The sequence below is a fragment of the Vulpes vulpes genome, chromosome 15 (assembly GCF_048418805.1).
Source record: "Vulpes vulpes isolate BD-2025 chromosome 15, VulVul3, whole genome shotgun sequence".
Classification (NCBI taxonomy): Eukaryota; Metazoa; Chordata; class Mammalia; order Carnivora; family Canidae; genus Vulpes; species Vulpes vulpes.
In genome coordinates this window covers 106,132,428-106,156,601 of record NC_132794.1, presented here as the reverse complement: position 1 = coordinate 106,156,601, position 24,174 = coordinate 106,132,428, and the positions used below count along the sequence as shown (strand labels likewise).

Below are 24,174 nucleotides of genomic sequence, written 5' to 3'. Positions count from 1 at the left end.
CTAATTTAAAAACTTATTCAGAGGAAGGTAATTAGAAATAATACTTGGACATTTTTAATGTTTTGAGCATGAATATAATTTTTAGTATATTTAAAATTCAATGAATTCGCTGAGGGCATCATTATAAGAAGCTGAGCACTAGGGAAACTATTAATAATTTGGGAATCTCGGTTCTCATGAGAAGTGTTAAATCTACCTCCTGAAGAACTATACCACACATATATTTAACTCCTAGATCCTAGTATTATTAAAATGCAGAACAGGATAGATATGATTTTTCATGCTATCAGGGTATCCTCTGAATCTCTTCTTGTAGGTGGCAGGCACAGAAAAAAGCCTAAATAAACTTTGAAGGGATTTCTGGTCCTTGGGAAATGGTGGAAGAGTCATAGAACTGATTCTTCTTAGTTGGTTCGGTAGCAGTTGAGCATTCATAACTTCTTGAAAACTCTTAGCAATCTATAGTCTTGGCCTTCTAAAGTCACGGTTAAGTGGACACAAAGAGAATACAAGCAAGTAAAGTTAACAAGATTTAGTGAGGGCTTCAGAAAAGATAGGAACCCAAGATCCTAGAAGCTCATAGAAGGGAGTGAGGATTTCTTTGTAGGGGAGCTGGGAAAGCCCTCTCACAGACCGCAGCATCTGAACTCCCAAATGGAAAGCAGGAATTACCACGTATCAGAGAAGGTCATTCAAGACAGAAGGAAGAGCAAAATGAAAAGAAACGGGGTATGAAAAGGTGGTGCTCCAGGGAGGAGGGAGATGGCTAGAGCACCTGGGGTGTGGATGTGTGGCAGACAAGTGGAAGAAAAGGAAGCTGTACAAGATGACAGGAGGGTAGATAAAGGAGAGTTAAAGGTGGGGGGGGGGATTTTAAAAAAAGCATCAATGGCACAAAAACCTCTAGGAAAACAGTATTGGATTTGGCCGTCACTTTAGCCTTGTGCTTGCTCCCAATTCTGAGCCTTCTAGTAGGTAGTTTATTCAAGAGAATATTAAGCTGAAGATAGAAATCAGCATGAAAACATGTTTTTCTCTCTAGTTTATTTGCTGGAATAGGCTTATTTTATATTGAACTCATGATTGTTATTTTAATATTTGAAATTATTTGGCAAAAAAATCTAGAAAGGATTTACATCTTGATTATTAAGAATTGTCAGATTCTTACAATTCTATTGGAAAATTAAAAAGACTTCAAGTATACGAATTTAATGAAACCACAATCCACATTTACAACTGAATACTTATAAATGAGACCAAATTTTCACCTCCTGTGTTTCCTCTGGCTATAATCTTCCCAAGTATACTAAAAGGCTGCTGGGAAGTATGCCTATCATGAAAATTGCTCAATTTTCAAAATGATCTATGAATCATAATGGGAGTCTTGGTAGTTAAGTGTCTACAATAACGTAAAAATGCCTCCCAGCCTTTTAACAAGTGGTAGAAAGAAGTCAGAAGTGACTCTTACAATGGTCTTTTTTTCATGCATTTAAATCCCAGTATATCAGACAGCATTGGGGGAAATAAAAAAAATAGAGCACGACTATAATAAGATATATAAGCTTATAGTATAATCATGATAAGTGAGATGGGCCTCATGCCGTGGAGCCAGACTTCCTGGATTAAAATCCTGAATCTATCCTTTATCAGCTGTGCAATCTTGAGCAAGTTATTTAACCTTTCTGTGCATCAGTTGCTATTAAAAAAAAAAAAAGCACCAATAGTAGCTACTACAGGGGCACCTAGGTGGCTTAGGGGTTAAGCACCTGCCTTCAGCTCAGGTCACAATCCCAGGAGGCTCAGGTCATGATCCCAGTGTCCTGGGATGGAGCCCCACTTGGGGTTCCCTCCTCAATGGGGAGTCTGCTTCTCCCCCTGCGTGGTCCCCTGCTCGTGTTCTCTCTTTCTCTTACTCTGCTCTCTCCCTCTCTCTCAAATAAATAAATAAAATCTTAAAAAAAAATAGTAGCTACTACATAGGGTTAATATGAACATCCTGAGTATCTTTTCTTTGCCTCCCCAATCCTCCTCGGACACTTCTTCATTCTGCTTCTGTACCTTGGGAGGCTGGCCCATAAAGGTGGAAACACTGAGCTCTTTCCTCTCTGGCTTTCTGTCCTGTTTGGATGATGGGAGGCAGGACAAAAGTGAGGTCGGGGTGTTTGTTCTTGTTCCTCCCTGCCAAGTCACCATGGTTGTCCAACCCACCCACGGGCACTCTCGGGTCCCTCTAACCAGGCTCTCTGCTTGTGCCTTCAGGCCGGCCCGTGGTGGAAAGGCTTCCTGCGGCTGTGAGCCAGTGCAGCGGGTTGCACAGTCCTGTACTGCATTGTCTAAATCCCTCTCACACCTTTGTAAATATTCCTTTTGTTCAATTCACTTCGATTTATCCAATTTGAGTGCGCCATCTGTTTCCTGCCAGAATCCTGACTAATAGAATGAGTTCCTCTTTGTAAAGCACTTGGAATAATAGCTAGCCCATGAAAAGCATGATATAAGTATTTGATAGATAAATAAAATAAATGAGATTTAGAAACTTTTTTTTTTTCGCAGTCGATTTAAACATATCTTTCTGTGGCCTGCCATACAAAGCAAAATCTTCAGAAACATTTTCCCAAGTAAAACTGTTCTCTTCAGTAGATTTTCTGTGCATGAAGTAACCATCATTTTATTTCTAATCATGTTTGTAGTGCTTTGGTTTAAAAAATTCTAAGTAAAATATTATTAAAGTTTTAAATTCAATATGAGCCTATGGGGAATTTTTGTAACTCTACTCATTGTAATCATTACCTATAGATGTTCCCTCCCTTTTTTTATACTTCTTTATTGTCTCTTCTCTATACACCTTTTATTGCATGTACAATATTGTCTCCTTTGATGCTTTAAAACACATTGAATGTAAACCTACATTTCTACTCAATTGGCTAAAGGTAATAGTATTTCCTAGTTTCTAGAATTATAAGCGTATCTCTTACAAACAATAGGCTCCTTACTTCTTGCATGAAAGACACAAGGTTTTGCATACTGGATTCCACTTTCTTCTTCCTCCTCCTCTTCTTCTTCTTCTTCTTCTTCTTCTTCTTCTTCTTCTTCTTCTTTCTTCTTCTTCTTCTTCTTCTTCTTCTTCTTCTTCTTCTTCTTCTTCTTCTTCTTCTTCTTCTTCTTCTTCTTCTTCTTCTTCTTCTTCTTTCTTCTTCTTCTTCTTCTTCTTCTTCTTCTTCTTCTTCTTCTTCTTCTTCTTTCAGTGAGAGAGCAAAAGCAGGAGGAGGTGGAGGTGGGAGGGGCAGAGGGAGAAGAAGAGGGAGAGAGAGACTCTCAAGCAGGCTCCCCACTGAGCGCAAGCCCGACCCAGGCGAGCCTCAGGATCTCAAGACCCTGAAATCATGACCTGAGCTGAAATCGAGTCAGACACTTAACTAACTGAGCATCCCAAGTACCCCATCCTCATCTTTGTTTCTTAAATCTAAGGTTCCAGAGTATTTATCTATTTTGTGCACTAGTGTGTGTGTGTGTGTGTGTGTGTATGTGTGTGTATATATATATATATATCACTTGAACCTGATAGCAGAAGTAGCCTTCTTGCTTGAGCTCATATTTACTCATTTCTTTTTATGTAGTGGTTGCCTCAAATTTATCTTACAGTAGTATCTCCATTCAATATGTTTTTTATTCTAACTCATACCTAATATTATGGAGTATGGCCTCTAGCAAGCTGCAGAAAAGAGAGTCTGAAACTTTGTGATCTGAGGATATCCTTCCTTTTCCTTTTATATCTAAGTGATGACTTGACCAAAGTGACCCAAATCTTTTCCTAAAGGTTCTGTAGATGTTACTCCAGCATCTTGCAATACTTACCATATCGAAATATGGAGACAGTCTGGTTTTACCACTTTGAAATTGAGCAAAGTTTAGAAAACTGTCATACAAAAATCACTTGTGTTTTTATATGTTAGCAGCAAACATTTGAAAAAATATAATCTTATTTTTAAAAGACACTACTGACAAAGCAACTAAATGTATAAGATATCTAGGAATAAATTGACCAAAAGTTATCTGAAACTTCATTAAAGTTTTTTGTTACACTTACAGTTACAGAGGTCCTGTACTAGCAGTCTCAGTGTCCCCTGAGATCTTGTTAGCAATGCAAATATTTGGACCCCATCACAGATGTACTGAATCAGAAACTCTGGGGGTGGGGATGGCAATCAGCCTTTAATGAGCTCTTGAGGAAATTCTGATGCACAAGTTGTGATTCAGGACAACACTTTGAGAACCACTGCTCTAGAGCAACTCTTAAGCACATGAATACAAATTTACGTACAAGAATGTTCACAGAAGCATTTTTTGGTAACAGCAAAAAGCTGTAAAGTCTAAATAGTCATGGAAGACAGAATAAAAAAGTGAACCAAAATATGTTCCTAGAATACTCTGATGCAGGGAGAGTGAATGGACAGCAGGGAGGTACATCCACTTGAGTGAATATCAGAAAACACATCATTCAGTAAAAAATGTAAGTTGCAGAAGAAAGTATATAGTATAATACAATTTATTAGAGTTCAAAAGCATGCAAAATTAAGCTATATATTTCTTAACAGTGAGTGCACTTATATTGGAAAGTCAAGGTATTGATAAAACTCAATATAATCGTTATTAATGGCAACGTGTATAGAGAAATACATTCAAAGAAGGGAGGATGGGAGAGTTTAACAGCATTTGGTAAAGCTTTCTTTCTTTTTCTTTCTTTCTTTTTTTTTTAAGGCTTTATTAAATTATTCATGAGAGACACAGAGAGAGAGGCAGAAACCTAGGCAGAGGGAGAAGAAGCAGCCTGCAGGGAGCCTGATGTGGGACTCGATCCCAGGACTCTGGGATCACATCCTGAGCCAAAGGCAGACACTCAACTATTGGAGCCACTCTAGCATCTTGGTAAGGCTTTATTTCTTAAACTAAGAGTATATATATTTTTGCCGCATTATTTTGAAGTTTTTCTTGATATATGAAATTTTTCAAAATAAATTTGAAATAACAACTGTATTGCACTTTCTAAAAAATATTTTACTTATGCATGAGAGACACAGAAACATAGGCAGAGGGAGAAGCAGGCTCCATGCAGGGAACCCCACGTGGGACTCGATCCCAGGACTCTAGGATCATGACCTGAGCCAAAGGCAGGCGCTCAACCACTGAGCCACTCAGGTGCCCCTCTAAGCTAGGGATTCTTAACTAAGACCCACGAAACATCTGAAACCATACAGAAATTTTGTTTGCGATTTTCTTTTTTTAATCTGGGGAGAAAAACCATAATTTTGTCAGATTTCTTTTTTTTTTTTTATTTTGTCAGGTTTCTTAAAGTGGACTGGGACTGAAAAATGTTTGATTCTAAGAACTACTCTGCTCTTTTTATGTCAAAGAAAATTTGCCTCAAGTTATTTCATTAATTTCTACTCCCTCAAATTTTCCTTCTTTATATTTTCAAATTTTCCTTTTTTTTTTTAAACTTTTTTTTAAAGATTTTATTTATTTATTCTTGAGACACACACACACATACACACACACACACACACACAGATGCAGAGACACAGGCAGAGGGAGAAGCAGGCTCCATGCAGGGAGCCGGATGTGGGACTTGATCCCGGGTCTCCAGGATTACACCCCAGGCCAAAGGTGGCACTAAATTGCTGAGCCACCCGGGCTGGCCTAAATTTTTCTTGTTGATAGCAATCTTGTTAGTTTCTTGGTTTAGATTTTGATTAATATCCAGATATTTTTTGTTCCACTGGAAAAAAATAAAGGCTAAAATTTTAATTCCTGATTATAGTTACTGCTCTTTCTGTGAATCAGGCTGCATGATTTCAAATGTTCTGTATTCTTATCATACAAAATGACATTAAAGTAAATATAGAAATATTTGTTTGAAAGGAAGAGGTTATTTCCAGTTGGCAGAATTTTGGAAAATGTGTTGGAGAAACCGATATTTGCCCTGAGCCTGTAGATGGGTGGGGATAGGAGAAAAAAGTGCTTTAGGTTTTTTAAAAAAAAGTGCTTTAAGGTTAAAAAGGCAGCATAGCAAAGACAAGGTATCAGTAAAGTATTCAAGAATGCTAATCCTTTCAAAGAACCAACTTTTGGTCTTATTAATTTCCTATATTGTTTATATGTGGTTTTTAAAAATTTCACTAATTTCTGCTCTTCCCTCAATTTTTTTCTAGTTAATTTGGGCTGACTTTGCTCTTATTTTTATAGGCCAAAGCATAGGTCGTTAATTTTATTTTATTCTTTTTTTCTAATAAAAGCATTTCAAGTTATATTTTCTTTGCAAGCAGTGCTTTACTTACATCCCACAAATTTTGATATATTTTCACTATCATTCAGCTTAAAACATGTTCTAATTCCCTATATGTTCCTTATATTCTCTTTATATTTTTTCATTAATCTATGAGTTACATAGAATGTGTTGTCTAATTTTAAAATATCGGAAGGGATCTAGATGTGTTTTTGCTATTGATTTCTAATTTAATTTCATTGTGGTCAGAACACATATACTTCCTTCAATTTTTTTATATCTATTTGGACTTGTATGATCCACATATGGTTTGCTTGCTGAATTTTCTACATGCACTTGAAAAATTGTGTATTCTGCTGATAGTATTCTGTAACCATCAATTAGGTCAAGATGGTTGATAATGTTGTTTCAATCACCTATATCTTAATTTTTTTAGTCAGTTTTAAAAAATAAATTATTGAGAAAAGAGAGTTAAAATTTCCAACTATGATCATGGATTTGTCTATGTTCCCCTTTAACTTGCTAATTTAAAAAAATGTATTTTGAAATTCTGTTGTAAGACACACATATATTGACTATGATTATGTCTTTCTGATTTAATATATATGTAATCTACATTTGAATGCATACATTCATATGTAACGTATATGAAATCTAAAATTGTATCTTAGAATATACCTATTTCCCTATGGCATTTTTCATATATATTACATCTACATATACCAAATTTACTTAAAGTTTTTCTTTCTTTGTTTTTAAAGTTTTGTTTCTTTATTTGAGAGAGAGAGAGAGACTGAGAGAGAGCAGGGAGGGTAGGGTGTGAGAGAGAATCTCAGGCTGACTCCCTGCTGAGCACAGAGCCTGATGTAGGACTTGATCTCACAACTCTGGGATCATGACCTCAAGGTGAAATCCAAAGTTAGACCTTAACTGACTAAGCCACCCAGGTACCTTCAAAGTTTTTCTATCCCATTCCCTCTCCTTCTAAGACTCTAATTATATGCACATTAGAACCAAATGGATATTCAAAACCGAAAGATAATAATTTCATCATATCAGCAGGACAAAAATGGAGATGGCCAAACAGAGAACTCAAAGAAAAATCAGTAGAAATAATTCTATGTGAAAGACATTTAGGAAAAAATATTGGGGAGAAAATGAACAGAGCCTCAAGAACATATGAAATTATATCAAAAGATCTTTATTATAGTTTCTAGTTATCCATTGAGATTCATATTTGTTAGTTCTTTATAACATTCATAAGCACGGTTATAATAGCTGATTTAAAATCCTTCTCTCGGGATGCCTGGATGGCTCAGCGGTTGAGTGCCTTTGGCTCAGATCCTGATCCCGGGATCCGGGATCAAGTTCCTCATCACACTCCTTGCAGCGTGTCTGCTTCTCCTTCTGCCTATGTCTCTGCCTCTCTCAGTGTGTCTCTCATGAATAAATAAATAAAATATTTAAAAATAAATAAATAAGTAAAATAAAATGAAATAAAATAAAATCCTTCTCTGTTAATTCCAACTACCAGGTTATCTCAATGCCAGTCTCTACTGATTGTCTTTTTGTCTCACATTTTCTTTTTTCCTTCAGGTGTTTAGTGTTTTAGATGACATCCAATAAATTGTGAATGATATATTGCAGAGCCTCTGGATTCTGTTGTGTTCCTCTGAAGGGCACTGATTTTTTTTTTTTAAGGAGTCAGCTATCTTAATGACCTCACATTCAAACTGTTTTTCTTGTAGTTGGTAGCAACAGAAATCTCCGTTCAGTTCTTTTAGCCTTAGCAGGGCTGCTTGCACACATGCTTGGGTTGTCAGTAATGATTTGTATAGAGTTTATACACAGAACCCATTGCCTCCCTTCTTTGGCTCTCTTCTTTGCACGATTCTCCCACACTTTCCAGTTACTGTAATCACCTTGAACTCTATCTCCTGGCTCTTTATGCCAGTGAGACTACAGGATTTTTATCCAAATTTTAGTCACTCCTATTTGGCACAGACTGAGTCTTCCTTTCTGGTGAAAAAACAGTAACAATGGGAAACTTGCCCATTGTCATTGCCTTCTCCAAATGCAGACTCCTCCTGTATTTCCCTGCTAGTGCCTTTGGACAGCTGCTTTTTATATTTTGTCCAGATTTATAGCTGTTATGTGCAGGAGGATTACTAGAAGCCAGAAGCCTATTCCATTTCTTTGAGTTTGCTTGTATTTCATGGGTTGTTTCTTCTTCTGCTTTATTATTTATCACTCTTTCCTCCTGGGCCCCAGCACAGCTCTTCTGGTGCCCAAAGTCTCACCGTCCTTTCTGAAGCAGTTCCAACAGACCTCATCTTTCTAGTTCCAGAGGCTCAAATCCAATCTAAGGAGCCAGACAGGAGATGAGGATAAGCTATCAATGACCTTGTCTTAGACCACACTTAAGCATTTTTTTCAGAGCAGCATAGTTTGTAGACGTGGAGCTGTTTATTCAACTCAACAAATATTTACTGAGTGTCTATAAAGTGCAAGGCTCAGCTTTTGGCCTTTTGGATACATTGCTAGACAGAACACTTGAATATCTTTACTTATTTGGGGGAGTAACATTATGAACAGGAACACAGACAATAAGCAATAGCTGTCATTGATAAGCAGGATAGTATGTTAGCAGGTGGTAAGTGGCCACCCAGGTTCTCATCCTCAAGCAGTTTGGGCTCTGGGGAATCACAATCATGTCAACATCTTCATTTCTCTTAACTTTACTAACCTGTTTGAGTTGTTTGCCCAGAACTAACTATTAGGCAGTGAGCACTTGGTGGCAGCTGTTGCAGTGATTCCTTTTCACCACTGAGTGGGAAAAAGAATGAAAGAAGCTAGAGAGTGATTGCAAAAGGACAGATGGCAAAGGAAAAACTATTATTCAATGATTACTAAATTCAACCTAATCTCATTTTCCATGAGATCTCTTTTACCTTTAGTGCAAAGTCACACAATCAGGTGGGACAATTTCATCACAGGGTGGTTGTTTGGTGCCTAGAAATTGAGAGAGAATTGCGTTTTTTTTTTTTTTTGGCACTTGATTTTATGTATGTGTGTTTTGTATATGTATTTTATTTTCATTAATAACTTTTCATTTTTACATATATTGTATATAATATATATGTATATATGTGCATGTATATCCTACTTGCATTAGTACCTATATATATCTTTTTCACATTTATTGTGTGTGTATATTATATATAAAATATATATGTTACATATAATTTATATATAGTATACAATATATATATTACATTATATTATGTCATAGGCCTTTAATAAGCCGCTTTAAAAATCTTTTTGTGGTATGGTGCTCCATGAATGGTGATTTTCCTCATATATTTGCTATCATCATCATCATCACTGCTCACATTTAATAAGCTTACCACGTTACATTTCGTGTGCTAGTGTTTGGGGTATGTAGTACTCACAGTAACCCTATGAAGTAGATACTATCATTATTCCCATTTTACAGATAAGGAAGCTGAAGTGTAAAGAGGTTAACTCACTCAAGTTGGAACTAGGATTTTTTTAAAAAAATTTTATTTATTCATGAGAGACACAGAGAGAGAGACAGACACAGGCAGAGAGAGAAGCAGCCTCCATGCAGGGAGCCCCACGTGGGACTTGATCCTGGGATTCCAGTACCATGCCCCGCGCCAAAGGCAGATGCCCAACTGCTGAGCCACCCAGGCATCAATTTATTTATTTGAGAAAGAGAGTATGCCTGCATGTGCTCACACAAGCTGGGAGAGGGGCAAGGACAGATGGAGAGAGAGAATCTCAAGCAGATTCCCCATTGATCGTGCATCCCAATGTGAGGCTCAATCTCTTGAGCCGGTGATCATGACCTGAGCTGAAACCAAGAGCTGAACACTTAACTGACTGAGCCACTCAGGCGCCTCACGAAACTAGGATTTTTGTCAGTTTTGACTGACAAAGCGGTTCTTTTTTAACCAGAGTCAGCAAACTTTTTCTGAAAAGGGCCACATAATAAATATTATAGCTTTGTGGGCTATATAGTCTGTGTTGCAACTACTTAACTGTGCTGTTGTAGTGTCAAAGCAGTTAGAGACAACATATAAACAAATGGGTATGGCTCTCTTCTGATAAAACTTATGAAAGGACAATTTGGACAGGATTTGGCCTACAGGCCATAGTTGACCTGTCTCTACTCTCAGCCACCAGGCTCCATTGCCATTGTGATAGCAAAGATTCAGATGAAAACTGGAAGTTCTTCCTCTCTCCTGCTTCACAAAGGCATTTGTCAAAGGCATGTCACTTGACTATTCTGGGCCTCAATCCCTTAGTTCTTTGTTAGAACAGAGAAGTTTGACCGACCCTGTGGCTCTGAAATCTATAATTCTGGGTTTTTAAGAACTAAGCTCAGCTATAAGGAGTGGACAGAGCCACCCAGAGTCAATGGGTGGGTAAGCCATATCTGACATTTGAGGAATTCTAAATGTTAGTATGCATCAGATGCAATGCTAGGTACTTGGCAAGGTTTATTTCACTCACAATACCCTTGTGTGGGTAGGTGCAGTACTCTGGGGTGGAGGAGGAGAACCACTGGCTGTCAGTACCCAGATGGTTATAGGCAAGGGTCTCTCAGGACAATACCTTGCCTGGGAACCTGGCAGGTCTAGAAACAAGGTATCATTAGTATGTCCAGTGATGTTAAAATCAGCTACTAAATTAATAGGCCTTTTGCTCCGATGCATAGGCTGGAATATCAATTTCTTCACTTATCTGGGAATATTCACATCCAATAAGGTAGGAAAGTTGTTTCAACAAGCATTTCTTGAACACCCAACATGTGCTAAAGCCTCCAGAACAGAGATAGGAAAGAGGACATGGACTTTGCCTATGTGAACCTTCTGACTTGGTCACTGTATGCCTCTCAAGGATGTGAGGAGTGTGGGGTAAAGATGGGTCAGGGGCCATTTGGATGTGGATTGTACCCCAGTATGGACCTACTCTTTGAAGAACACTCATCTAGAATCTACCTATAGGATAGAAAGAAGGATATTAAACTGGCTACCCAGGAGCCCATCAGTCCTTGCTTGGCCCCAGCTTCTTTGGAGAGCTTGGACAATAATAACAGCTCATATATACTGAACATTCACAATGCAGCCAGTACTGTGTGCTAAGTACCTTACACACATGACCTTACAACTGAATCTGAATTTCCAAGTGTGATGGTGGAAGGTTCCCATAATGCAGCCCCAATACAGGGTCCTATTTTTCTCTCCTCTACCTGTACCCTTATCTGAAGCCATAGTGCATTACTTTACATCGCTTTTATTTCCAGCTTTATATGACACAATCTTTTCCACCTGAATTGCCTTTTCCAATTCAGCCTATCATAATGCTGGCCATCCTTCTGGGCCTACCTTGCATATTAATCCTTCCTTGAAAATTTTCCTTGGGAAGAATTTCTCTTAGGAACACCAACAAAACTTTGTATCTCATTCGATGGTGTTTAAATGCCTTAAAAAACACCCTGTCTTAATGCTCTTAGTTCTGGTTACAAAAATAAGACATTGCTCATTGTAAATAATTCAAACAATAATGGCAATTTTTGCAAACATGTTACAATCCTCTTACAATTTTAAGTTCCTTAGGGACAAGGAATGTGGTTTAGTTATCTTTATATCCCTCCAGAATCTTGCAGAATGCCTACCTCAGGCCTGAGTCATAGTAAAAACAAAGTAAACATAAACATATATGTGAATGATGACACCTATACCTAGGACTTTTATAGCTAAACTGAGAGCTGATTTTCAAAACTTAGATGAGATTTATGGTCAGTGTTGTCATTAACATGTCTTTATTCTTAATATTATAATAATTCTTCAATAATTTACTAATAGGGGCTACTGAGTTAGGGCTCAGTGGTTGAGCATCTGCCTTGGGCTCGTCATGATCCCAGGGTCCTGGGATCAAGTCCCACATTGGGCTTCCCACAGGGAGCCTGCTTCTTCCTCTGCCTATATCTCTGCCTCTTTCTCTGTGCCTCTCATGAATAAATAAATAAAATCTTTTAAAAAATTTACTAACAAAATCATTTTGTTGCTAGATTAGTGAAAGCCTGTGCTTTCTTGGAGCATAGGCTAAATCCATCTCTGATCATCTGTTATTGCTAGAAATTCTACTGCCTCTATCTTCAGACCACTTTAGAGATGAATTATTTAATTCATCCTGAGAACATTTCAGTACTCAGGATGTTCACCTTTCAAAGTTCCTCAGATATCTGTGAGAATTTGTGAGTGAAAATATTCTTGGGTTATAGGTCTTAACTTCATTGAAAATTGACTGCACATTTTTATCATTAAATCATGAGCATCACAGATGACTTTCACATTTCTGCTGAAGGCATGTTTCTTATTAGGCTAAAGCTTTTCAGCCTGTACAATTAATGGTTCATAGCACACTAGGGAACATTTATTAATTTTCATTTTCCTTGTTTTTCGAAGGTTATGAAGGCTATAGGTTCTAAGTTGGAGTTACTGAAATTTTAAAAGGTATAAATAGGTAAATATTATGGTTCCTGGAAAAGTGAGACTTTTTTCTTTTAAGCATGTGATTAATATGACTAATAAAAATGTCATCAACCTTCCCTGCCAGGGTCATGCAGTTAGAAAGACATTTTGTATATGCGCGTGTGGTTTGCCTTCCAGATCTAACAGGATATTTTAAGAGAATGCTTAAGATAAGAAATACTTTTTAAAAAGCAGATTCTTGATTCTTTGTTGGTCTTATACAATAATTCTAAATGGAATGTAGCACCTCCCTCGCATTTACTAAATACTTTTCTTGACTACATTTGGCGGCTTATGTCAGCATTTGAGATGCAGAGAATCTTTCCCTCTTGTCAGATGACTTGACACAAATACTATTCTTTTTGAAGGATACAGTCCTGAAAGGCAGACCTCCTTCCCACACTTTAGTAGATAGATTACTGATTTTATATCTTCATTCAATTTCATTCACGAACCACTCTCCTAAGTAGTCATTTCCCCTTACTTAGAGTTCATGATATTGGTTATATACAGTAAAATATTTAACTTGGGCATATGTCAAATGGCAGTTTTTAAACACTTAGAGCAAAATTTGGTTTACATGCCACATAGTTTGCCCATCTGAAGTGCACAACCCAGTGGTTTTTTAGTCAATTCACAGATGTGCGCAATCATCACCATGGTCTAATTTTCAAACATTTTCCTCACCCTAGAAAGAAATCCTGTGTTCATTGGCAGCCACTCCTCATCTACACTTCACCTGAGCCCTAGGCAACCACTAACCTATTTTCTGTCTCCATAGATTATGTAGTATTTTTTAGAACAACTTTTAATTATCTAAAAATTTTGGTGATTTTGAGACATTATTTAAAGCTCATACAGGGGATCCCTGGGTGGCTCAGCGGTTTAGTGCCTGCCTTTGGCCCAGGGTGTGATCCTGGAGTCCCGGGATCGAACCCTGCATCGGACTCCCTGCATGGAGCCTGCTTCTCTCTCTGCCTGTGTCTCTGCCTCTCTCTCTCTCTCTCTCTGTGTCTCTCATGAATAAATAAATAAATAAATCTTTAAAAAATAAAGCTCATACAGTCAATACAATCTCCAGCTAATGACATTTTTTCTTTATCTTCCTATCATTTTTTTAAAATTTTTTTTTATTTATTTATGATAGTCACAGAGAGAGAGAGAGAGAGAGAGAGAGAGAGAGAGAGACAGAGACACAGGCAGAGGGAGAAGCAGGCTCCATGCACCAGGAGCCTGAGGTGGGATTCGATCCCGGGTCTCCAGGATCGCGCCCTGGGCCAAAGGCAGGCGCCAAACCGCTGCGCCACCCAGGGTTCCCTCTTCCTATCATTTTTATCTTTAAAATGAAGCATCTGTCTTTGCAATAATTTCAGATCCGTTGGTAGTTCAGTTTACCTGTGCTGCCCTTCCTCTTGGTTGGTACTTGTAAGAGTTCTATATCTCTACCTACACCAATGTAGAAATGCTAAGTTAGAAAAATGGTAAATCCTTAAATGGTCAGCATAAAGCACATTTGGAAAAGAATATCTCAAACTACTGTATTTTCCCTCCTTTTCATTCTCCAGTTCCTCCCCAACACCCTCCCCCCCCCCCACACACACATGCACAGTGAGTAGTCATGGTCACATATGGTGGAAGATGCTAGTGACTTTATTAAGTGACAACCAGAAGTAGTAATACATGTCCAGTATTGATATATTCTTCTGCATGCTATAAAAATAACATGTGTTGTATATTTTGATTGCATATACATATGGTTTATTTCCAAATCATAGTGGGAGTCACAGAGCATTCTCCAGAGGTTGGAAGTGCAAACACAGAAAACAGAAACATATAAAACAGTATTCTAGGTCGATGCTTGTTTCTACTGATTTTATTCAAGGCATTATCAGAAAACCTGGAGGTCATTCATCTAGTCACTCATTCTTGCACTACCTATTTATTGATTAAAGATGATGTAAAGCGCAAGGCCCCAAGTAATAAGGGACACCTAAATTTGGCTTTCTTGGGAATGTTGCCCAACCGCAACACATCAAAGGGTGGGCTGTCTTCTCAGAAGGAAAGAGCTCAAAGAATCATGCATCTTTTCCTTTTTTCTTGAAAAACCGCCGCCTATATTTTTCAGGAAAATTCAGCATAATTGGTGTATACCCATCTTTTTAGGTGAATTAGGCCTTAACTGACAGATAACCCATTTTGTTCTAAAATTCAACAAACTCTTGGAAAATCTTATTCCAGACAATCTTTTGAATATGTCATTTGCCATTTATATTTGATGGCCTTAAGCAAAAAAAAAAAAAAAGTTATAAAAAGGTATTAATGCAAGTAGATAATAAAGCTGCATTCTATAAATCTATAGCAGCTTACAGTAATCATTAAAGCATGCAAAAGTCTTTCATCTATTCAAAAATATGCAGTGCACAGAATGTCTGCTAAGGTGCATGACAAGTCAGAGTTAAATATATATTAATAAATGAATTAGCTTCATAAATAATAGCCATAATGACATTTTAGGAGACAATAAGTCTGAGGATTGTCAGAAAACGGTTGATGTATGAGCTTCACGTCTCAGTGATTCTTCAAAATGAATAGGCTTTGCGAGAGAGTTCAGACCCGCGACCAGCCTATTTCCTTGAATAATTTACTTGTTGTCAATTTGTACAGCCACATTACACATGCAAATTGTGCTGCCTGTGCAAACAGCACTTGGAGATGATAAAAACAAATTTACGAAGGCTATAGAAGAAGGATTTATTTCACTTTCTCACCCAGGTCAAGCAATACATGCATCTGATGATTGTGTGTACCCAATTTTGTTGTAATTATATCAGCAAATTATTCCTTATAATCTTATTATTTTTAGCAGTCTCCTTGTGCTTGGGATAATTAGCTTTCTTCACTCAGTGTAAAAACAATTCAACTTGCCAGCCAGGCAGGGCAGAGCTCCATTATCTGTTTTGGGTTTAAATTTATTCCCTATATTCTTGGACACTTTGTGTAAATTAAAAATTTCATAGTCCCTAATACTGTACACGCTGTTCATTCAGTGATGAATTAAGGCCCCTAAACCTCTCCGTTTGCTATTAGATATCTCACCCACTTTATATGTTAATCTGTGCTAATGAATTCCACAACCCCTAGCCACAGCGAGATGACTAAAATTATTACCACTTACAGAGATATGCCTTTTTCATTTAAAGTTCAATTCAAATTGCTCCCATAAACAGTCTGCCACACAAAGATACCTCCTATAAAGGAGAGTTACTTACCTCTAAGTAGAGTTCTCTGAAGGTAGTATTATCTTGGGATGCACATTCCTAGGTCACGTGCCCTCAGGTCTCTGACGTGGGTTGGGGGAGAGAATTCATAGCTGATAGGTAAGACTTTCTTTCCTCGGGGCACTTCATTAGCTCTGTGTCCTATATTCCTGAGGGTTCTTTGTGGCACACCCCTTCACACAACCAATCCCTTCTTCGCAGAACATGCCCCAAGTGAAGTAGTAGGGCAGTGTAACTACCAAAAGAGAGTTGAGAGACTAGTTACCTACCATAAACAATTGCTGATGATCAAGAAGCACATTTTCTGTCTTCACAGATAGATGATACCTATAAAATGATGTACCTGGTAATTGGGGAGGAAAATCTAGTTTTTTTAAACATATCATATGAAATTGAAAATCTCTATTTCCTTTTGACATAAATAACATTTTTACTGCAGAAACAACACATTTTCATTATGGGAGAATTAGCGTAAACCAAAAGAATAAAAATCACACACGTTCCCACCCATAGTCTCACCACTCAGTGACAAGTTCACTAGCGTACAGTGTCTATTTTTACAGACAAGTTCAGTACCTACATACCCTCACAATGGCAACAAAATCACTAATTTCCTCGTGTTCCTCTTCAACCCATTGCAATGAGAGCCTCTAGGATAGGACAGGAGCCTGCCCCATTTGCCCCTGTCTCTGACTTAACCCATTTTAAGAATGTTACTTGTTGTCTTCTTGTAAAATTGAGTGGTTCCAGAGTTTCAGGTGCTGAGCCCTCCTCTGCCTTTGCCACCCACTTTTCCTCAGCAGAACATTCAAGCAAGTTCTCACCCAGCTTTAGCTCTAAGATGCTCTTGGTGATTACCACCTCCCAAAATAGCCTTCCACAAACAGTACAGCAAGGCACAATCTGAAGGCAGGTTTTTGTGCCAGACGGCACCATATTTTGTATGCGTGAGCGTCCTATGGGTATGGGTGGTGCCCCGCATTCCACTGCTGCTTCTTCACTGGAGCCTCAGGACTGTTGAGGAAGTGGGCAGGGCAGGTGCTGTCATTCCTGTCTCACAGATGAGAATAACTGAGGTCCAAGAGGTTAAGCAACCTGCCTGTGAGAAGGTAATTAGTGCCCAGGTCTATGTGACTCCAGAACAAAGTGTGCTTCTATTCCATTCTTGCTCTTAATTTTCCCAGTGGCATTGGGACTTAGGGTGCTGGGTGTGTTTTCAGGATTTCTTCCTAAAGACAGATCATTTACAAAGGCCAACCTTTTGGGAGTCTTTTTGGTTAGAAATTCAGAGCTTCATACCTGATTTTATTTTGAGGTTCCTTAATTATTTATTACCCTGAGAAGACTATTTACATAAAGCAAATACAGTGTTTTGCTTCAGGAGAGTTTATAAGGGTCTCCCTTTTCTAGTATGCTCTGTTTAAAAGTCAAAACAACTCCTTGGAAATGAGATTTTTTTCATCCATGATTAAGAAAATACTCACAGATTAACTTAATTCAATATCACACCTGGATGTAGCATGACGAGGGCTCAATCTGAACCCTTCCTCATTCCGTTTGCTCTTCTCTTTTTGCCACGGGGTCGCTCACAGCAGTACCCACCAAGCAGCTAGGATGGCATATCACATGCGACATTCAGTATGGGAGGAGCATCAACCTAGAGCAACAATTTAATGTGTCATTTAAAACTTTGAAACCATCACATGAATGCTAGATTGCACAGCCTGCTGTTAACCTGAGTTAATATTTGGCAGAGCCAGATGTACATCTCCTAACATCTAATCTCACACAAAGTGTGATAGGTTCTTTAGCTGATAAAAACCAAATGCACTTTAATTCAGCATCTTCTCTGCAACACAGTGTATTCACCTAATTGTCTCATCTAACTTATGAATCACAAATGTGTGAATTTGGCTTTAGCAAGACTAAGCCCAGAAAATGTTAGATAGAAAGGGTTGGTATTCTGTGCCTCAAACTTGTTTCCAGGAGTGTCTCCTCCCATCTTCCTCCCTCTGACCCCGCCCCTTCTTCCTGGGTGCCCTGTGGCCTGCTAGTGCTCCTTCCCCTGTGAAATACCCCCTGTCCTGACACCAGCTGGTCCTTCCATCACAAAGCAGTGCAGTTAACTAATAAAACTTCCTGACTTTTCATCTCCAAGGTTATCTTCGTCTTGAGTGGGGCAAATCCTGGCAAAAATATTTAGAGACCAGGTAAACATTTCCAGGGACCACCAAATAATGCGACTTAGTTCAAAGTTCTTGGTGATGAGTGATAGTTTACTTGTAGAATTGTTGACTGTTATGTGGAAGATCTGCTTCCTTCACTGGTCCATGTGACAACTTATTCTCTTTTTGGGAGGAATAGTTCACTCATATACAAAATAAAGGTAATGAAGAAATCTCTCTCATATAATTGCTGTGATGATTTAACTACTTACTATGTGTAAAAGTAGATACTGGCATTTAGGAGGTACTCTTCGTTTTTTCGGTATTCTCGCCTTTTTCAACCTCTTCCTCTTCTTCATGGAAGAAGAAACATGGCAGAGAAGACAACACAGAGAAGAGGTTGGAAATCAGGTGATCTTGGGCTTAGATCTAGCTTTTGCTATGTGATAGTGGGCACATAACCTTTCTGAACTTTAATTTCCTTCAGTATAAAATAGGGATTATACAAGTATCTCATCCTGTTCTATTAAGTAAGAAAATACATGTGTGGTGTTTTACAAGGTGTTTTCAGGGATGTATTAATGAATTATTGCTGTTGATGCTAATAAAGGCATACATACCATTTGAAGTCAACAGCACAGTTTTCTAAATACTGCCTCTTATAGTCTCTTAACTAAATATGATGGCAGCTCTTTTGCACTTAAGTAGTAAGAGTTTCTAGGTTTACGAACCATAAATACCATCTCCTTTATTTGAATATTTTCCCACTATCCAAAACAAACAACAGCAACAAACCCACAATAGTATTATTTGGGGAAAACATTGCAATGAAGAGCTAGGGAGGTGCTAGTGAGTAGGTGGTTACCATAAAGAAAGCTTGAATATGTGGGAAAGTATGAGGTATATGTTAGTAAGACTTCAATGAACAGAAAAGTAGAAAAAAGAAAATGTAGAAAATCTGTTTGAAGCAAAATTGTGGACAAAGTTCCTTGAGTTTCTTTTTATTTAAAAAATTAGAACACTTTGGAGTCCAATGGTGGCTTCTAAGTAGCTGACATGGCTTGCTAAAGCTACTACCCAGCAAAGGCTTGCTACTTTTTCTGGGAGGGAATTCCTGCCTTTTGTAACTTAGTATGCAAGTTGTTCCCTGCCTCTCAGATTGCATTCCTCAAACAATCAAAGGGATACCAAAACTGCTTTGCTCAAAGGAAAATCAATTTTAATTTTATATGACTAATTTTCACAAAACTATAGATAATAGCAGTACAAGGATAAGAATATAAAAGTAGCGACAGAATCAAGACAAAACAATTAAAAGGAACACAGAGAGGGCTCCCCTCTTGAGCATCTAGTCTAAGTGAAAAGAGGAAAAAGTTCTAGGATGAAATGGACCAGTTTATGACTGCTTGCTTTCACATAAAAAAATCTAAAAAACTCCAAGTCTTTTCATTCTACCAATTTCCACATACATAAGAATAATACTGGGACAATGAATAAATAAATAGTTTAAAATCCTATTGGGAGGAGAATTAGAAAACTTTGAAAATTATTTTTTCTCTTGGCATCTTTAAAGCTCCATTGCCATTTATGATTATATTAAAATATATCAGATAATTGCCTTTATATCAGCAACAAAGCATATACCATACTGAAGTAATGATGGTCATCTACAACCTAGTTCTGGATGCTTTCCTTGCACAACCTGGGTTTTACTTCTTTCTTGCGTAAAATCTGTTGCCAAATCCTGGATGTTTGTAACCTCTTTTTCATATTTTTCTTGAAAGAGAAAGCATGGTGTTTTGTTTTCAGGTTCAGTGCTCCTGCAAGCACTTGTCACCCAGGTCATTGTTCAGCCTGGTCACCAGCTTCCCGGTGACAGCCTACATACCTCCATCAGCCACCTTTAAGGCCCACCATGGTTTGATCTTTAGTCAACTTTCCTGTGTTTTTTTTTTCTGATGATGAAACAGGTTTAAGAATTTTAAGACATTTAAGATTAAGAAGTTTAAGACATTGAACATAGTTGCATGTATCTTTGTGACTGCAAAGTCTAATGTCTTACTCTTAAACCAAGTTACTCAAGCTAACCTAAATTTCCCTAATGTGAATTTCTCTATCAGATACACTTATTAAATTCCTTATACCCTCCTAAGACCAGCATATATCCTTCCTTTACCAAGAAAGTCTCCTGCCATACCTATCTGATTGTATTATCTCCTACTCATTGCAATCATCTTTGTTCTAATCTCAAGGTAGCACTTACCATTGTCTGCTTCATATTGAGGTTATTTACATCTATCTCCCCACTAGCTTTTGGGTTCTTGGATAGCAGGGAGCATGTCTTATCTGTCTTATGTAAGTATCCTTCCCTTTCATCCTAAAACCGTCAAGATTTCTCACAGTGCTTTGCATCTAATAGATATTAAATCAGTATTGGATAAATTAAATTAAAACTCCATTTTAAAATAGAATAAAGTGGGGTTCTGTGTTTTTGAAAGAAATTTCAGTGTTTTCTTTCAGTTCCAATGACAATTTTTATGAAAAGATAGCAATTATTAACTAAACATTCCTATATATAAGAATTTTTCTCAATAAAAACATATTTTGTATACATTCTGAATGTACTCCATATAGGTAAGGAAAAATCTATACTATGTTTACTCATTATTCATCATTTAAATATTTACCAGGAGTCCAGTGTATGGCACTGGAGGGCACGCAACATTTTGAGGTGGTGCCAAGCAAAAAGTGTCAGTCCTTGATCTTAAAAACTATGACCTAAAATGAATAAACTCTAACAACAACAATAGTAAAATTCTATGAGAAACACAAGGATGTTTAAGAACATACGCACCTATAGGAATTAGAAATGCTTCCAATTCCAGTCGTGGCCAAGTAAGCTCTGTCTGACCAATCTTTCCACTGATAATAACTTGACACTCTGGAAGAGGTAAGATAATTTCTTGAAGGCACTAGAGAGTGAACAAAAGCAGTCAGATACTAGCGAGGTTGGTTACCTGGAAGAAAAAGATTTCAGGAGAAGTTTAAGTTTGTTTTACAGCTGTTATCCTGAGAGAAGGCCATAGTCAGGTCTGTGTAGGAAGTTTAGATATTGAACAGAAGTCTGGTCTTACTGGGTCAATCACAGTTACTAGGAAGTAAAAGGGAATCTTGAAAAGAAGTGAGATATAGAGGGTGAGCCTAAATTCTACACATAAACTATGCTGTAGTCTTTGGATGACCCTTGAACTCTGCAAGTGAAAGGCAGACTCCAAGCAGCCCAGCTAACCTAAAATCAGTGAGCTTATATTTGGGCTTCCGCCTACCATGGGGAGATGGAGCTTGTACTCTGGGCTCAGCCATTGAAGTGCTTATTTGTTTTTTTGTTTGTTAGTTTGTTTTAAAGGTGTTCTTTGGAGGCACATAATATAACCCAGAGTTTCCACAATATATCATACACAATTTCCAGGATGCAATCCAAAATTCTTATATAAATAAATAGGAAAACATGAGCCATTTAAAGAGAAAAGAAAATCAGTGGAAATCAATCCTGAAATGACCCATGTTTGAATAAAGGAATAAGGATTTTAAAATAGTTATGCCGAAGGATTAAAAGGAAAATATAGTGAATAAAAACATGGGAAGCATCAGTCAAGAGATCTAAACTATAAAAAAGAACTGAATAAAAATTTTGGAAGAGAAAAATAAAATACACAAAATAAAAAATTTGTTATATGGCTTATCAACATCATGGATATGTCTTAAAAGAGAATCAGACAACCTGAAGATATACCATTATAAATGATATAATCTGAAAAACAGAGACAAAAATTGTAATAAATGTTCAAAGCCTTAGGTTCCTATAGACCGATAACAAAATGAGGAGTAGAATGAGAGAATGGATGAGAAAAGACTATTTGAAGAAATAATGGCTGTAAACTCTCCAAATTTGGTTAAAGATGCAGATTTTCTAGTTTAAGAAGTTCATCCAGCTCCAAGCAAAATATGCAAATATAAACTGCATATCTAGAAACATTACAGCCAAACTGTTGAAAACCAGATAAAGAGACAATCTTGGGGCACCTGGGTGGCTCAGTGCTTGAGCGTCTGCCCTTGGCTCAGGTTGTGATCCCAGGATCCTAGGATCCAGTTGCACAGCAGGCTCCCCACAGGAAGCCTGCATCTTCCTCTGCCTATGTCTCTGCCTTTCTCTCTGTGTCTCTCATGAATAAATAAATAAAATCTTTTTTTTTCTTAAAGAGACAATCTTTCAGGCAGCTGAGAAAAGTGACACATTTCATACTGGGGAAGAGTAGTTTGATAGACCTCTAACCTCTCATCAGAAACAACAGAAGCTAAAAGCAGGAAACAATATTTTTTAAAATAATGAAAGAAAAAATCTAGAAAAATATCCTTTAAAAATTAAAATGAATTCTACTTCCACCTAGCATGTAGGAAGCTAGAAAGAGCATTGTTTATACTATAAAAAATAAGAAAATGCTCAGGAGACTAAGTTTTCAAAGCAAACAAGTAGCTGGAGATCCAAGAAATGACAGAGCCCATTCGGGAGAGGTAAGCACTGGCACACTTGAGTAAGGAACAGAGAAAAGCACAGAAGTAAGAAACAAAGAAAATGTGGAACAAATAGAACATAATTACAATGATAGTAGATTTAAATCTGACCACGTGAATAATTACATTAAATGTAAATACTCCAATTACAATGAAAAGACAGATTGATAGGATAAAGAAAGACCCACATATATATTGTCTACAAGAAACATACTTTATTTTTTTTATTTTTATTTTTTTTTTCAATTAAACCAAAGTAGTTTATTGACAAGATCAATAAAATTAACAAATCTCTGGCCAGATTGACCAACACAGAAAGAGGAAAGACACAAATTATCAATATCAGTCATGAACAATGGACTCTTACCACAGGACCTATAAGCGTGAAAAAGAAAATTAAAGAATACTATAAAGGACTCTATGCCTTTAATTCTGCAACTTATTTTTTTTAATTAATTTTTATTGGTGTTCAATTTACCAACATACAGAAAAATACCCAGTGCTCATCCCGTCAAGTGTCCACCTCAGTGCCCGTCACCCATTCCCCTCCAACACCCACCCTCCTCCCCTTCCACCACCCCTAGTTCGTTTCCCAGAGTTAGGAGTCTTTATGTTCTGTCTCCCTTCCTGATATTTCCCAACATTTCTTTTCCCTTCCTTTATATTCCCTTTCACTATTATTCATATTCCCCAAATGAATGAGAACATACACTGTTTGTCCTTCTCCGATTGACTTATTTCACTCAGCATAATACCCTCCAGTTCCATCCACGTTGAAGCAAATGGTGGGTATTTGTCGAGAAACGTACTTTAAATGTGACTGTATCAACCTGTTTAAGGATAAAATAATGGTAAGGATGCCATGAAGATATGACTAACAAAAACCTAGAGTGACTATATAAATATCAAACAAAGTAGACTTCATAATGAAGAATTTTGCCAAGAACAAAGAGAGCTGTTATATATAATGACAAAGAGCTCAAGATGCCTGGGTGGCTCAGTGGTTGAGTGTCTGCCTTCAGCTCAGGGCTCTGCTTCTCTCTCTCTGTGTCTCTTAGAATAAACAAATAAAATCTTTCTTTCTTTCTTTCTTTCTTTCTTTTTTAAGAAACAATACCATGTACAATATAAAAAACATGAAATATTTGGGCAAAATCAGAAATATGTGCATAACTTATAGGTTGAAAATCACAAAATATTCATGAGAGAAATTAAAGAAAACTTAAATCAATCAGGAGTTAAATTACTCATGGATTTGAAGACTTGGTAATGTTAGGATGTCATGTCAGTTCTCTCCAAATTGATCTATAGAT

General features: G+C 37.4%; 1 protein-coding gene across 1 annotated transcript in view; it reads left to right on the top strand.

Moving 5' to 3' along the window:
- Positions 1-4,758: 4,758 nt before the first annotated feature.
- The window catches only part of FAM204A (family with sequence similarity 204 member A), a 65,049-nt gene continuing 45,633 nt past the window's right edge, over positions 4,759-24,174 (top strand). Inside the window, exon 1 of the mRNA XM_072740203.1 lies at positions 4,759-4,926. The gene's annotated coding sequence lies outside the window, so the exon portion shown is untranslated. The remainder of the gene's footprint in view (positions 4,927-24,174) is intronic.